General features: G+C 50.4%; 1 protein-coding gene and 2 long non-coding RNA genes across 4 annotated transcripts in view; 1 reads left to right on the top strand and 2 right to left on the bottom strand.

The window, feature by feature from the left end:
* HMG20A (high mobility group 20A) overlaps positions 1-7,064 on the bottom strand; it is a 55,878-nt gene extending 48,814 nt beyond the window's left edge. Inside the window, exon 1 of one of the 2 annotated variants that reach the window (XM_039912275.1) lies at positions 6,853-7,064. The gene's annotated coding sequence lies outside the window, so the exon portion shown is untranslated. The remainder of the gene's footprint in view (positions 1-6,852) is intronic. The other variant, XM_001505859.4, reaches the window with a different exon arrangement.
* A 496-nt stretch (positions 7,065-7,560) lies between these two features.
* The window catches only part of LOC114812142, a 71,495-nt gene continuing 65,967 nt past the window's right edge, over positions 7,561-13,088 (top strand). Inside the window, exon 1 of the long non-coding RNA XR_003759777.2 lies at positions 7,561-7,706. This is a non-coding gene — a long non-coding RNA (uncharacterized LOC114812142). The remainder of the gene's footprint in view (positions 7,707-13,088) is intronic.
* Positions 12,404-13,088, bottom strand: part of LOC103169844 — a 38,893-nt gene continuing 38,208 nt past the window's right edge. Inside the window, exon 3 of the long non-coding RNA XR_003759779.2 lies at positions 12,404-12,962. This is a non-coding gene — a long non-coding RNA (uncharacterized LOC103169844). The remainder of the gene's footprint in view (positions 12,963-13,088) is intronic.

Genomic DNA, 13,088 nt, shown 5'->3' with positions numbered 1-13,088 from the left:
CCCACGGTCCCGGAACGCCCTCCCTCCTCACCTCCGCCAAACTGATTCTCTTTCCCTCTTCAAAACCTTACTTAAAAATCACCTCCTCCAAGAGGCGTTCCCAGACTGAGCTCCTCTTCCCCCTCTACTCCCTCTGCCATCCCCCCTTTACCTCTCCGCAGCTAAAGCCTCATTTTCCCCTTTTCCCTCTGCTCCTCCACCTCTCTCTTCCCATCCCCACAGCACTGTACTCGTCCGCTCAACTGTATATATTTTCGTTACCCTATTTATTTTGTTAATGAATTGTACATCGCCTCGATTCTATTTAGTTGCCATCGGTTTTTACGAGATGTTCTTCCCCTTGACGCTGTTTAGTGCCATCGTTCTTGTCTGTCCGTCTCCCCCGATTAGACCGTAAGCCCGTCAAACGGCAGGGACTGTCTCTATCTGTTGCCGACTTGTTCATCCCAAGCGCTTAGTACAGTGCTCTGCACATAGTAAGCGCTCAATAAATACTATTGAATGAATCTGCTGATCGGTCAAAACGAGAGGTAATTAAAATCTACCAATCAATGGTATTAATTAAGCACTTACTGTACCAGGGCTCCGTACTAAGCACTAGGGAGGTTTACAATAGTAAACTCTTATTGAATAGGAGCTCCCTGCACAAAGCGATCGGCTTTGAAGTTTTGTTATGGGCCAGGAAAGTCTTCTCATTCTGTTGTACTGTACTCTTCCAAGTGCTCGGTACAGTGCCCTGCATATAGTAAGCGCTCAATAAAGATGAGTGATTAATTGATCAAAGTCAGGAGCGAAAACTAAGAGCCACAGGATGAAACTACCACTTCTTCCCCCAGAGATGGTTTCGTTCAAAATGGTAATTGGGGTATGAATGTAAAAGGGAAAACAAAGCAAGAGAGAAAGAAAACTATTTTTTCTGCACTCTTTTTCTCCTTTCCCAAATTTCTTTAACACGATAGGAGGAGGCCCCCCCAAAATGGGCAACTGCATCAGGCACCCTGGACAAACAAGAAGCGCTAAAAATCACAGTAAATGATAAATAATAATAATAATGTTGGTATTTGTTAAGCGCTTACTATGTGCCGAGCACTGTTCTAAGCGCTGGGGTAGACATAGGGGAATCAGGTTGTCCCACGTGGGGCTCACAGTCTTAATCCCCATTTTACAGATGAGGGAACTGAGGCACGGAGAAGTTAAGTGACTTGCCCACAGTCACACAGCCGACAAGTGGCAGAGCTGGGATTCGAACTCATGAGCCCTGACTCCAAAGCCCGTGCTCTTTCCACTGAGCCACGCTGCTTCTCTATAAAAGAATTGAAGGTGAAGTAGCCATCCATCAAATTCAAATACAGAACTCATTTCCCCATAATATTTACCTATCAACTACCAGACTAATTTGGGGCCCTTAAAAGTTCAAGGAAGGAGGAAAGATGGGGAGAGCAGACTTAGATAAGGAGGAAAAACTCCACGAAGCCCCAACTAAGGGAGTCATAGCTTGGTCTACCTCCTCAGACTGTGGGACCTGATTATCTTGTACTTCCTCCAGTCCTTGGCAAAAGGGTAAGCGCTTAAATAATACCACAATTATTATTATTATTGTTAAAGGCACTTTTGACGAGAGGTCACTAATTTAGATCTACATTTTCCCATTTCGAGACCTGCCATTCTTTTATACAATGGGATCCAGCTTCCGTCCTTAACCACGGAATCAATCAGTGGTATTTACTGAGTGCTTACTGTGTGCAGTGCACTGTGTTGAGTCCCTGGGAAAGTACGATCCAATAGGAGAGACAAGAGAGCCTCGACAGATCATAGAGCACATTGCTTTACACCATTCATTCAGAAGTACTAGTTGTTGGAGAATGCATTGGATACCAAGGCCTTGTATTAGTTACCAGAATCCTTTTCTCATCTAGAAGTTGCACTTGGGCAGAAAATCATAACTTGATGCTGCATGAATGAATACAGGGGGAAAAAACACCATTTTAAAGAGTCAAACTGGAATTACAGCTAGGTATTTGAGTTCTCTAAACTCTAGGAAACTCATGGTGAGTTGACTCCCTATCCACCATAAAGGGATAAAACTAAAATATGGGGTGAACAGACGATTGCTCGCCCCACATTCAAGGCCGTATTTAGAGGTCTTGGGTTCTAATCCTGGCTCTGCCACTTGTCAGCCGTGTGACTTTGGGCAAGTCACTTCACTTCTCTGGGGCCTCAGTTCCCTCATCTGTAAAATGGGGATTAAGACTGTGAGCTCCACGTGGGGCAACCTGATTCCCTTGTGTCTACCCCAGTGCTTAGAACAGTGCTCGGCACATAGTAAGCGCTTAAATACCAGCACAATTATTATTATTATTAAAGCACATTTGCTCCAAGAGGCCTTCCCCAACTAAGCCCTCACTTCCCCCTTTTCCACTCCCTTCTGTGTCACCCCTGAACTTGGATTTGAACCCCTGATTCACCCCTCCTTCAGCCCCACAGCCCTAATGTACACATTCGCAATTTATTTACATTAACATCCGTATCTCCTCGAAGACTGTACGTTCGATGTGGACAGGGAACGTGCCTAGCAACTCTGTTACACTGCCCTCTTCCAAGCGCTTAGTCCAGGGCTCCGCACAAAGGAAACGCTCAACTACGACTGATGGCTCGATTGGACAAGCTTAGTAGCAAGAGCACGGGCTTGGGAGTCAGAGTTCGTGGGGTCTAATCCCAACTCTGCCACTTGTCTGCTGTGTGATTTTGGACAAGCCACTTAACTTCTCTGGGCCTCAGTTACCTCACCCGGAAAATGGGGATTAAGACTGTGAGCCCCACGTGGGACAACCTGTAGTGCTTGACACCTAGTAAGTGCTTAACAAATACCATATTTATTAAGTCTTACAAGAGTAAACTGGAGAGGGCGAAAATGTACTGGAACATACCAAGGATTTAACCGCTCCAATACATTTATTCATTCCATCGTATTTATTAAGCATTCCAGGAGGCCTTCCCAGACTGAGCCCTCCCTTTCCCCTCTGCTCCTCCTCCCCCCTCTGCTCTACTCCCTTCCCCTCCCCACAGCACCTGTATTTATTTATACATATTTATGCTCTCCTTATTTTATTAATGATGTGCATTTATCTGTCGTTCTACTTATCTATTTTTGATGGTAGTGGTGTCTACAGGCTTGGCTGTCTGTCTCCCCCCTTCTAGGCTGTGAGCCCGTTGTTGGGAACAGATTGGGTAGAGAAGCAGCGAGGCTCAGTGGAAAGAGCCCGGGCTGGGGAGTCAGAGGTCATGGGTTCTAATCCCAGCTCTGTCGCTTGTCAGCTGCGTGACTTCAGGCAAGTCACTTCCCTTCTCTGTGCCTCAGTTCCCTCATCTGTAAAATGGGGATGAAGACACTGGGCCCCACTTGGGATAACCTGATCACCTTGTATCCTCCCCAGCGCTTAGACAAGTGCTTGGCACATAGTAGCGCTTTACAAATATCATTATTATTATCGTCTCTATCTGTACTTTCCAAGTGCTTAAGTCCAGTGCTCTGCACACAATGAGCACACAATGGACTGAATGAATGAACTTACTGTGCACAGAGCACTGTGCTAAGCACTTGACAGGGGAAAATGCAGTCCACTTAGCTTCCCTATAATCAGAACACTCCCCCGAAACAGTCTCCTGACAAGAATAATCATAATGATGATGGTATTTGTTAAGCGCTTACTATGTGCAAAGCACTGTTTTAAGCGCTGGGGAGGATACAAGGTGATCGGGTTGCCCCACGTGGGGCTCACGGCGTGGCTTAGTGGCAAGAGCCCGGGCTTGGGAGTCGGCGGCCTTGGGTTCTAATCCCGGCTCCATCACTTTGCTGTGTGACTTTGTGCAAGTCACTTAATTTCTCTGTGCCTCAGTGACCTACATCATCTGCCCAACGAGGATGAAGACTGCGAGCCCCCATGTGGGACAACCTCATTACCTTGTATCTAGCCCAGAGCTTAGACCACTGCTAGGCACATAGTAAGTGCATAACGAATACCAACATTATTATCAATCCCCATTTTCCAGATGAGGTCACTGAAGCACAGAGAAGTGACTTGCCCACACTGCTGACAAGCGGCAGAGGCGGGATTAGAACCCAAACTCTTTTCCCCCCCTTCAAAGTCCTACTGAGAGCTCACCTCCTCCAGGAGGCCTTCCCAGACTGATCCCCCCTTTGCCTTCTGCTCCCTTCTGCTCTTCCCCCTTTCCCTCCCCTCAGCACTGTGCTCATTTGTATATATTATTTATTACCCTATTTATTTTGTTAATGAGGTATATATCCCCCTGAACCCATTTATCTCAATGATGTTGACTTGCTTTGTTTTGTCCTCTTTTGTCACTTCACTTTTCTGTGCCTCAGTTATCTCATCTGTAAAATGGGGATTAAGACTGTGAACCTCACGTGGGACAACTTGATTCCCGTGTCTACCCTGGCGCTTAGAACAGTGCTCTGCACATAGTAAGCGCTTAACAAATACCAACATTATTATTATTATTGTTTTGTTGTCTGTCTCCCCCATTTAGACTGTGAGCACATCACCGGGCAGGGATCGACTATCTGTTGCTGAACTGTACCTTTCAGACGCTTAGTACAGTGCTCTGCGCATAGTAAGCGCTCAATAAATACTATTGAATGAATGAACCCATGACCTCTGCCTCCCAAGCCCGTGCTCTTTAATAATAATAATAATGGTGGTATTTAAGCACTTACTATGTGCCGAGCACTGTTCTATGTGTTGGGGGGCTCAAGGTGATCAGGTTGTCCCTTGTGTGGCTCAGAGTTTTTAATCCCCGTTTTAGAGATGAGGTCACTGAGGCCCAAAGAAGTGAAGTGACTGGCCCAAAGTCACCCAGCTGGCAAGAACCCATAACCTCTGCCTCCCAAGCCCATGCTCTTAATAATAATAATACTAATAATGATGATGATGGCATCTGTTAAGCGCTTACTATGTGTCAAGCACTGTTCTAAGCGCTGGAGGGATACAAGGTAATCAGGTTGTTCCATGTGGGACTCCCAGTTTTTAATCCCCATTTTCCAGATGAGGTCACTGAGGCCCAGAGAAGTGCAGTGACTGGCCCCAAGTCACCCAGCTGGCAAGCGGCAGGGCGGGGATTAGAACCCATTACCTCTGACTCCCAAGCCCTTGCTTATAATAATAATGATAATAATACATGTTGATATTTAAGCGCTTACTATGTGCAAAGCACTGCTGTAAGCGCTGGGGGGATACAAGGTGATCAGGTTGTTGCACGTGGGGTTCCCAGTCTTCATCCCCATTTTCCAGATGAGGTCACTGAGGCCCAGGGAAGGGACTGGCCTCAAGTCACCCAGCTGGGGTGGGGATGGGAACCCATGACCTCTCACTCCCAAACCTATGCTGTTCATAATAATAATAATGTTGGTATTTGTTAAGCGCTTACTATGTGCAAAGCACTGCTGTAAGTGCTGGGGGAATACAAGGTGATCAGGTTGTTGCACGTGGGGCTCCCAGTCTTCATCCCCATTTTCCAGATGAGGTCACTGAGGCCCAGAGAATAATAATAATGGTGGTATTTGTTGAGCGCTTACTATGTGCAAAGCACTGTTCTAAGCGCTGGCGAGATACAAGGTAATCAGGTTGTCCCATGTGGGGCTCCCAGTCTTCATCCCCATTTCCCAGATAAGGCCACTGAGGCCCAGGGAAAGGACTGGCCCAAAGTCAGCCAGCTGGGGCGGGGATTGGAACTCATGATCTCTGACTCCCAAGCCCATGCTTTTATTAATAATAATATTTGTTAAGCGCTTACTATGTGCAGAGCACTGTTGTAAGCTCTGGGGCAGATACAAGGTAATCAGGTTGTCGCATGTGGGGTTCCCAGTCTTCATCCCCATTTTCCAGATGAGTGAATAGCAATAATAATAATAATGTTGGTATCCGTTAAGCGCTATGTGCCGAGCACTGTTCTAAGCGCTGGGGGAGATACAGGGTCATCAGGTTGTCCCACGTGACGCTCCCAGTCTTCATCCCCATTTTCCAGATGAGTGAATAATAATAATAATAATGGTGGTATTTGTTAAGCGCTTACTCTGTGCAGAGCACTGTTCTAAGCGCTGGGGTCGATCCAGGGTCATCAGGCTGTGGCACGTGGGGTTCCCAGTCTTCACCCCCATTTTCCCGATGAGGCCACTGAGGCCCAGGGAAAGGACCGGCCCCAAGTCACCCAGCTGCCAAGTGGCGGGGCTTGCAACCCATGACCTCTCCCTCCCAAGCCCATGCTTTTAATAATAATGTTGGTATTTGTTAAGCGCTTACTCTGTGCAGAGCACTGTTCTAAGCGCTGGGGTCGATCCAGGGTCATCAGGCTGTGGCACGTGGGGCTCCCAGTCTTCACCCCCATTTTCCCGATGAGGCCACTGAGGCCCAGGGAAAGGACCGGCCCCAAGTCATCCAGCTGGGGCGGGGAAGGGAACCCACGACCTCTGCCTCGCAGCCCGGGCTCCTTCCCCCGAGCCGTCTGAGCAGGGCCTGGTGTGGAGCGAGGGGACGGGGCGGCCCCCGGCAGGGTCGTGGCGGCCCCCGGCAGGGTCGTGTCGGCCCCCGGCAGGGTCGTGTCGGCCCCCGGCAGGGTCGTGTCGGCCCCCGGCAGGGCCGTGTCCCCTCAGCAGGGCCGGGTCCCCCCCCGCCGCCATTGCCCGCCACCTCCCTCACCGGAAGTGGCCCCACCTCCGTGGGTGGGCCGCCCCCGACCCAAATGGACGACGAGAAAGGGGTGAAGGGGCCGCCCGGACACGTCTCCGTCGCCTCGTCCTCCTCCTCCCCGCGCCCCGAAACCTCCCCCCTCACTGACCTGCCAAAGGACGGGCCGAGGGGGGAGCCCCCCGACCCGCAGGCACCGCCTCAGCCCCTCTCGGGCGCCTTCTCCCTCCTCACGCCGCCGCCTGCCACCCGCACGCACGGATCCTTCCGCCTTCCCTCCCTTCTCCTCTCCCCTCCTCTCTCTCGCGTCGCCCCAAGACGAGCCTTCTCCCGCGGGCTCCCAAATCCAGACGACGGGAAACGGGGCAGAAAGACGACTCGCCCTCCTGTAAAGACAAACTAAGCGGGACTATTTTATTCGGCCGCCTTCCGCGCCGGGGTGGGCCGACGTGGGCCGCGGAGGCTGCTGGGAGTTGTAGTTTCTTGGGGTCGCGCGGGGCTGGCGGGGCGGGCGAGGGATGGAGGAAGCGGAGGAGCCGTCGTCTCCGTCAAGAGGAGAGAATGGAAACGATTCGGGCCCCAGAGGAGGAAGATCCCCGTCTCCAGGTGGAGGAGGCGGAGGCTTCCCGGCCTTCCGCGCCCCAAACTACTACAGCGACGGGGGACTGGGGAGAGAGGACGGGGCGCGGAAGGCCAGGCCACGCCCCCTTTCCGTCCTCGTCCAATCAGCGCTCTCCTCCGCCGGGCGGGGAGGGGGAGGCTCGGGGACGCGCGGCGGGCGCGCGCGCGGCCGGGGAAGGCAGCCGGGCGGGGGCGCGCCCGGCGCGAGCGCGCGCGGGGAGGGAAGGAGGAGGAGGAGGAGGAGGAGGCGGCGGCGCCGCCGAGTTACTTAGTTGTTGTCGGGCGGTGTCAGTTGGTCCCGGGCGGATCGGGATTGATTCCCTCGGTCGGAGAGGACGTGGTGGTGATGGTGGAGGGGACCGGGACGGCGCCGGCTCCCCGCAGGTAAGGGGCTGCTTGGGGCCGGTCCTGTCTCTCTGTCTCTCTCGGTGTCTCTCTGTGTCTCTGCCCGTCTCTGCCCCCCCACACACACACCCTGGCCCCCCCCCCGGATCCCTCCCCCGCCCTACGATCCCGGAGGGTCCCCGGCTCCCGGCCCCACCCAGGCCCCTCGGCCCCGGGGCACGGGGCGGGACTGGCCGGACCCCCCTCGCCCTGCCCCGTTGTGTGCGACCCCCACCTCCGCCCGCAGAGGAGCCTCCCTCCCCCCCCCGCCCCTCCCCGGGGGTCCCGCCGCCGGCCAGAGCTGCGCTGGACCACCGCCCCCCTCTCCAGGGAAAAGTTGGGATCCGGACTGGGGAAGCCCATTCCTCACCCTCTCCACCCCGGCCCCATCTCCCACCCCCATCCCATCCCATTCCCCATCCCATCTCCCACCCCCATCGCACCTCCCGCCTCCCATCCCATCTCCCACCCCATCCCATCTCCCACCCCTATTCCATCCCCCCATCCCATCCCGTTCCCCCACCCTATTCCCCACCCCCATCCCATTCCCCCATCCCATCCCCCACCCCCATCCCATCTCCCACCCCCATCCCATCTCCCACCCCCCATCCCATCTCCCACCCCCATCCCATCTCCCCCCCCAATCCCATCTCCCCCCCAATCCCATCTCCCCCCCATCCCAACTCCCACCCCCATCCCAACTCCCACCCCCATCCCATCTCCCATCCCCATCCCAATTCCCACCCTCATCCCATCTCCCACCCCTCATCCCATCTCCCACCCGCCATCCCATCTCCCACCCGCCATCCCATCTCCCACCCGCCATCCCATCTCCCACCCCCCGTCCCATCCCCCACGCCCCATCCCAACTCCCACCCCATCCCAACTCCCACCCCATCCCATCTTCCACCCTCTTCCCATCTCCCACCCCAACCCATCCTCGATCCCACTCCATCCCATTCCCCCCTCCCACCCCATCCCATCCCCCGTCCCCCCATCCCATCTCCCCATCCCACTTCCCACCCCCATCCCCATCCCATCCCCCACCCCCATCCCACTTCCCACCCCCCATCCCATTCCCCCCCATCCCATTCCCCCCCATCCCATTTCCCACCCCCATTCCACTTCCCCTCCATCCCCCCTCGCTCCCTCTCCCCACTGGAGCCACTCACCAAACCGACACCCCCTCCGAGGCAGCAGCCTCGGGCCGGGACAAGTTCATTACCCACCCCCCCCCCCCCCGCCCCCTCCCCCTCCCCCGCAGTCTGCTTGCTCAGAGAAATGAACCTCTCTCATGACAATAATAATGGTGATGGTATTTGTTAAAGCGCTTACTGTGAGCCAGGCACTGTACCGAGCGTCTGGGTGGATGCAAGCCAATCGGGTGGGACACAGCCCCCGTCCCAAGTGGGGCTCAGGGTCTCCATCCCCATTTGACAGATGAGGGAACTGAGGCACAGAGAAGCGAAGGGACGTGCCCAAGGTCACCCAGCAGGCGAGTGGTGAGTGATATCTGATGGTATGTGATGCGAGATAGCATCAGGGGGATATTCATTCCTCTCTGAGAGTCAATGAATTCCCCCCACCCCCCCGAGAATAATAATAATAATGATATCTGTTAAGCGCTTACTATGTGCCAAGCACCGTTCTAAGCGCTGGGGTAATTACAAGGTAATCAGGTTGTCAACGTGGGGCTCACGGTCTTTATCCCCATTTTCCAGATGAGGGAACTGAGGCATAGAGAAGTTAAGTGACTGGCCCAAGGTCACCCAACAGACGAGCGGTGGAGCCGGGCGCTGGCGACGAATTTGACTCTGGTTTGCGAGCGCTCGGCTAGTTGGTGTTTATTTTTATCTCTGACTTCACATGCTCCGCTTCTCGTTGGTAGGACTCCGGAATTCCTCTCCACTCCCCGGGTGTTTCCAAGGACCACCTCTTAACGAGCTTTAGTAGAGATTTTGGGGCCCGCCAAGAGGTTGAAGGTGGCAGAGGACGAAGAAAACAAGATAGGAAGAGAATAACCTTTTGTCTTGAAACTCAAGGGCTTGAGGTCTTTGGAATGAAGTTGTTTGGGAGCTAGAAATCGAGCAGTCAGGAGTTAAAGCAAAACTATGATTTCATCCCTTTTGGCTTCGCTTAGAAAAAGAAGCGACTTTCGTGATCTTCCCTTGCCACTTAAATGTGGTGCGATTAGATATCGACTTATGTATAGTCTCTGGTCTAGAAACACCTAAGTCATTTAAGGATGAGCAAAAAAGGAAGCCGTGTCCATGGAGGACATTCCAGAAAATCATTTCGACCTAAGGTTTGGGAAAGGCTCATCATATTTGTCAGATAAACTGCCGTTAGTGTAAAGGTTTTAGTTTTAGTTGTCGGGAAATGATTGTGTCCGGTTCAAGCTTTCTGTCCCCTTCCATCCTCGCCCCGCCTCCACCCTCCCACCAATGAAGAAGTTTATTTCAGAAAACCTCCTTTTGCTTTTGGATTTTCACTCCATTCTCAGCCTCCCAGCACTTAAGTACATATCCGTAATTGAGTTTAATGTCTGTTTCCCTCTGGAATGTAAGCCTCTAGTGGGCTTAGTCTACCAACTCTGTTGTACTCCCGCAAGGGCTTGGTACGTTGCTTTGGACGCAATAAGCATCCAGTAAATACCGTTGACTGATTTGCTCAGTGCAGTAATGTTAGAAGTGAATTTTCCGCAGACACAAAACTTTCCATGTGCAATCTGAGATAGGTGTTTCACGCCGGTTTATCGGAGCATCTCTGGATATCTCGATTCACCCTAATTACTTTCGAAGTGTCTGGCACTTTTCCACCGGGACTCGGTTAGTCACTGACGCCGTTTTAGGGAGCTTCTTAGGCTTCAAGAGGATAGGAGCCAGAGGCCTAAACTTAGGGATGTCGTTAATAGGGTGAGCAAGGCTTCATGCTTCGATAACAGTGCTGGATATGCTGAAAACTTACAAACTGTGTCAGACGCAGACTCCCTCTGTGGTTGTCTGGAAAATAACAGTAGCTTGTCTTGCCCAGAACTTCCTTCTGATGGGAAGTTCAACATGGTCTTAATATATCGGTCAAACAATAGACTTTATTGAGCTCCTGATTTTGAGTGCATTGTTTTTTGTTGTTTTGGGGGGTTTTTTTACTCTCTTTTTGTCCGTTTGTATTTTTCTCCGTGAAGACTGGTTTTGATTTGTCTGCAAAAGGGAATTTCTACAGCCATGCCCCTATTTAACCTTCTCTAAACATTTATGTTGAAAAGTATTCTCAAAAGCTCATAAAGAAGTGTTACTATCATAAATAAGCATGTCCTGCATTTCACACTGAAAAACATGTTCCTAGAGAGCAGTCTCTTTTTCTGTAAACCGTTGGTCTCTGTGCCATTTAATATAAATGCCTAAGACTGCATCTTTTATTTGTCGAGTTACCTACAATTATTTTTAACAGCTCTCACATCTGCCAAATAGGTACGGGCACTTTCATGATTTGGCAAGTTTTGCATCATTTCGATTGCTCACGGATAAAGTCTAATGTGATTGTTGTTTTGTTTAAGGAGAGATTTGTTTTTAGATCCAAAATGTGCTGTTTATGGGAAGCGGGACCTGTATTTTCACTGTTTCTCTGAAATACAGCCAATTATTTCCTTAGCTAGATCTAGTCAGTAAATTTGGACAAGCCAAATTATGATCTGTTACAGGGGAGGATAGTTTCAATTTGGTTTTGATTTTATAATCGTGAAAACCCAAACAAGCAGGATATATCGAACTGGTACCTGTTCTTTCTTTTCTTCCGAACTTGCCCTTTTGCAGTTAAACTTTCTTTCCCTCTTCTTCCCCTTCCCCCCAACCCCCTTCATTTGTTTGGCCTGCTCCCTCAAGTGTGTTCTTCTCTGCCACCGAAATCCCCTAGAGAATACCTGACTTTCAATTTCTGCAATGTACCACAGCTGTTTGGGGTTTAGGTTTTCGTGTGTGTGTGTGTGTGGTTTTTTTGTCTTTTCTTTTTGTTACATTACATTTTTCCCCTTTGGCTTTTTGGCGTCTTCTCCCAGACAGGTGGAAAATTCAATATTGACTCTCCATCTTCACCTTAGCTTTGCTAAAATAAGACCTTATCATTTTAAATCCAACTTGGAGCTCCTCTCCAAGCTTCCACATTTACGCCTACTCCCCAGTCTGCTTCTCCTGATGGAACTTGTGTGAACTGCTCCCGTCACATGCAGTCATAGAATTTTCATGGTTATCATTTAGTTATTAGATTTTTTTTCCATTAAAAAATTAGGATGCAATTATGAAAGTCGGGGTCCACGATTAAAATCACTATTTTGTGCTGGAATACCACAAGTTTAAAAGAGTTATTGGAAAAGTTAAAATAATGTACGTCGTCTAGCATAGTAAAGCTCATTGTGAGCAGGGAGCGTGTCTACCGACTCAGTTGTTATTGTACTCTCCCAAACACTTAGTACAGTGCTCTGCACACAGTAAGCGCTCAATAGATACGATGGAGAGATTGACTGAGTTTGGGTAAAGAATTCCCTTTTCGTACATTTGTCGTTAAGTGACGGTTCGTAGGCAACGTCCCCGAGTAGGCACATAAATGATAGAACACTGCACCGGGTAATTAAAGGAGCAAATGCGGTAACAGACCGACTCCCTATCCCCGAGCAAATGCAATAACAGACCGACTCCCTCTCCCCTCTTATATAAAACTGCAGGGTTCGAACAACTGAGGCCAAATTGGGTGAGAAGGGAAGAGGGAAACAAGAAGAATGTTTTGCTGCGTACCCTAAAGATTAAACTGCCGTTCTATTAAACCAGGTTGGTAAAGGCATTGCAGAAATGAAGGCCCTCCATGAAAAGAGACTTTATGGTAGCATGAAATTCAAATTCAGGAATTCGTGGAAAGTTAGGAATATTGTATTTGTTCTAAGTAGTGACCTGAACTGCAGTTGACTTCAGAACCAGGGAAGACTTCAAATTGGAGACTAGCTGAATCATGTACCTAGTAGTCGGAGTCAATATTCTGTTGCATTTTTACCAGATGAAGTTCTGAGTTGTCTTCACTAACCTCAACTTGAGTAGCAGTAATCCAATCTAAAGATTACAAACTGGAAATCCCCTTGGCACTTTCTCTGATGTAGAAAGGGCATTTTCTGTCGTGCTGGAATAGAAGTTGGGAAATTCGGGCTGTTACTCGCCGAATCCAGCTGATGTCTTGTGACTTGGAGCACGTTGCTTCTTGGTTGCCCCAAATCTATCTCAAAGACATGAGAATAAATGAAAAGTCTATAAAGGATTTTGCACTGCTTCACGAAAAGTTCCTTATAAATAAGCAATGCTACTGCTCAGAATTTAATAAACCTTCATTTAATTCAAACCT

This window comes from Ornithorhynchus anatinus, chromosome 5 (genome assembly GCF_004115215.2).
Source record: "Ornithorhynchus anatinus isolate Pmale09 chromosome 5, mOrnAna1.pri.v4, whole genome shotgun sequence".
Taxonomy (NCBI): Eukaryota; Metazoa; Chordata; class Mammalia; order Monotremata; family Ornithorhynchidae; genus Ornithorhynchus; species Ornithorhynchus anatinus.
This window is presented reverse-complemented; position numbering and strand designations above follow the sequence as displayed.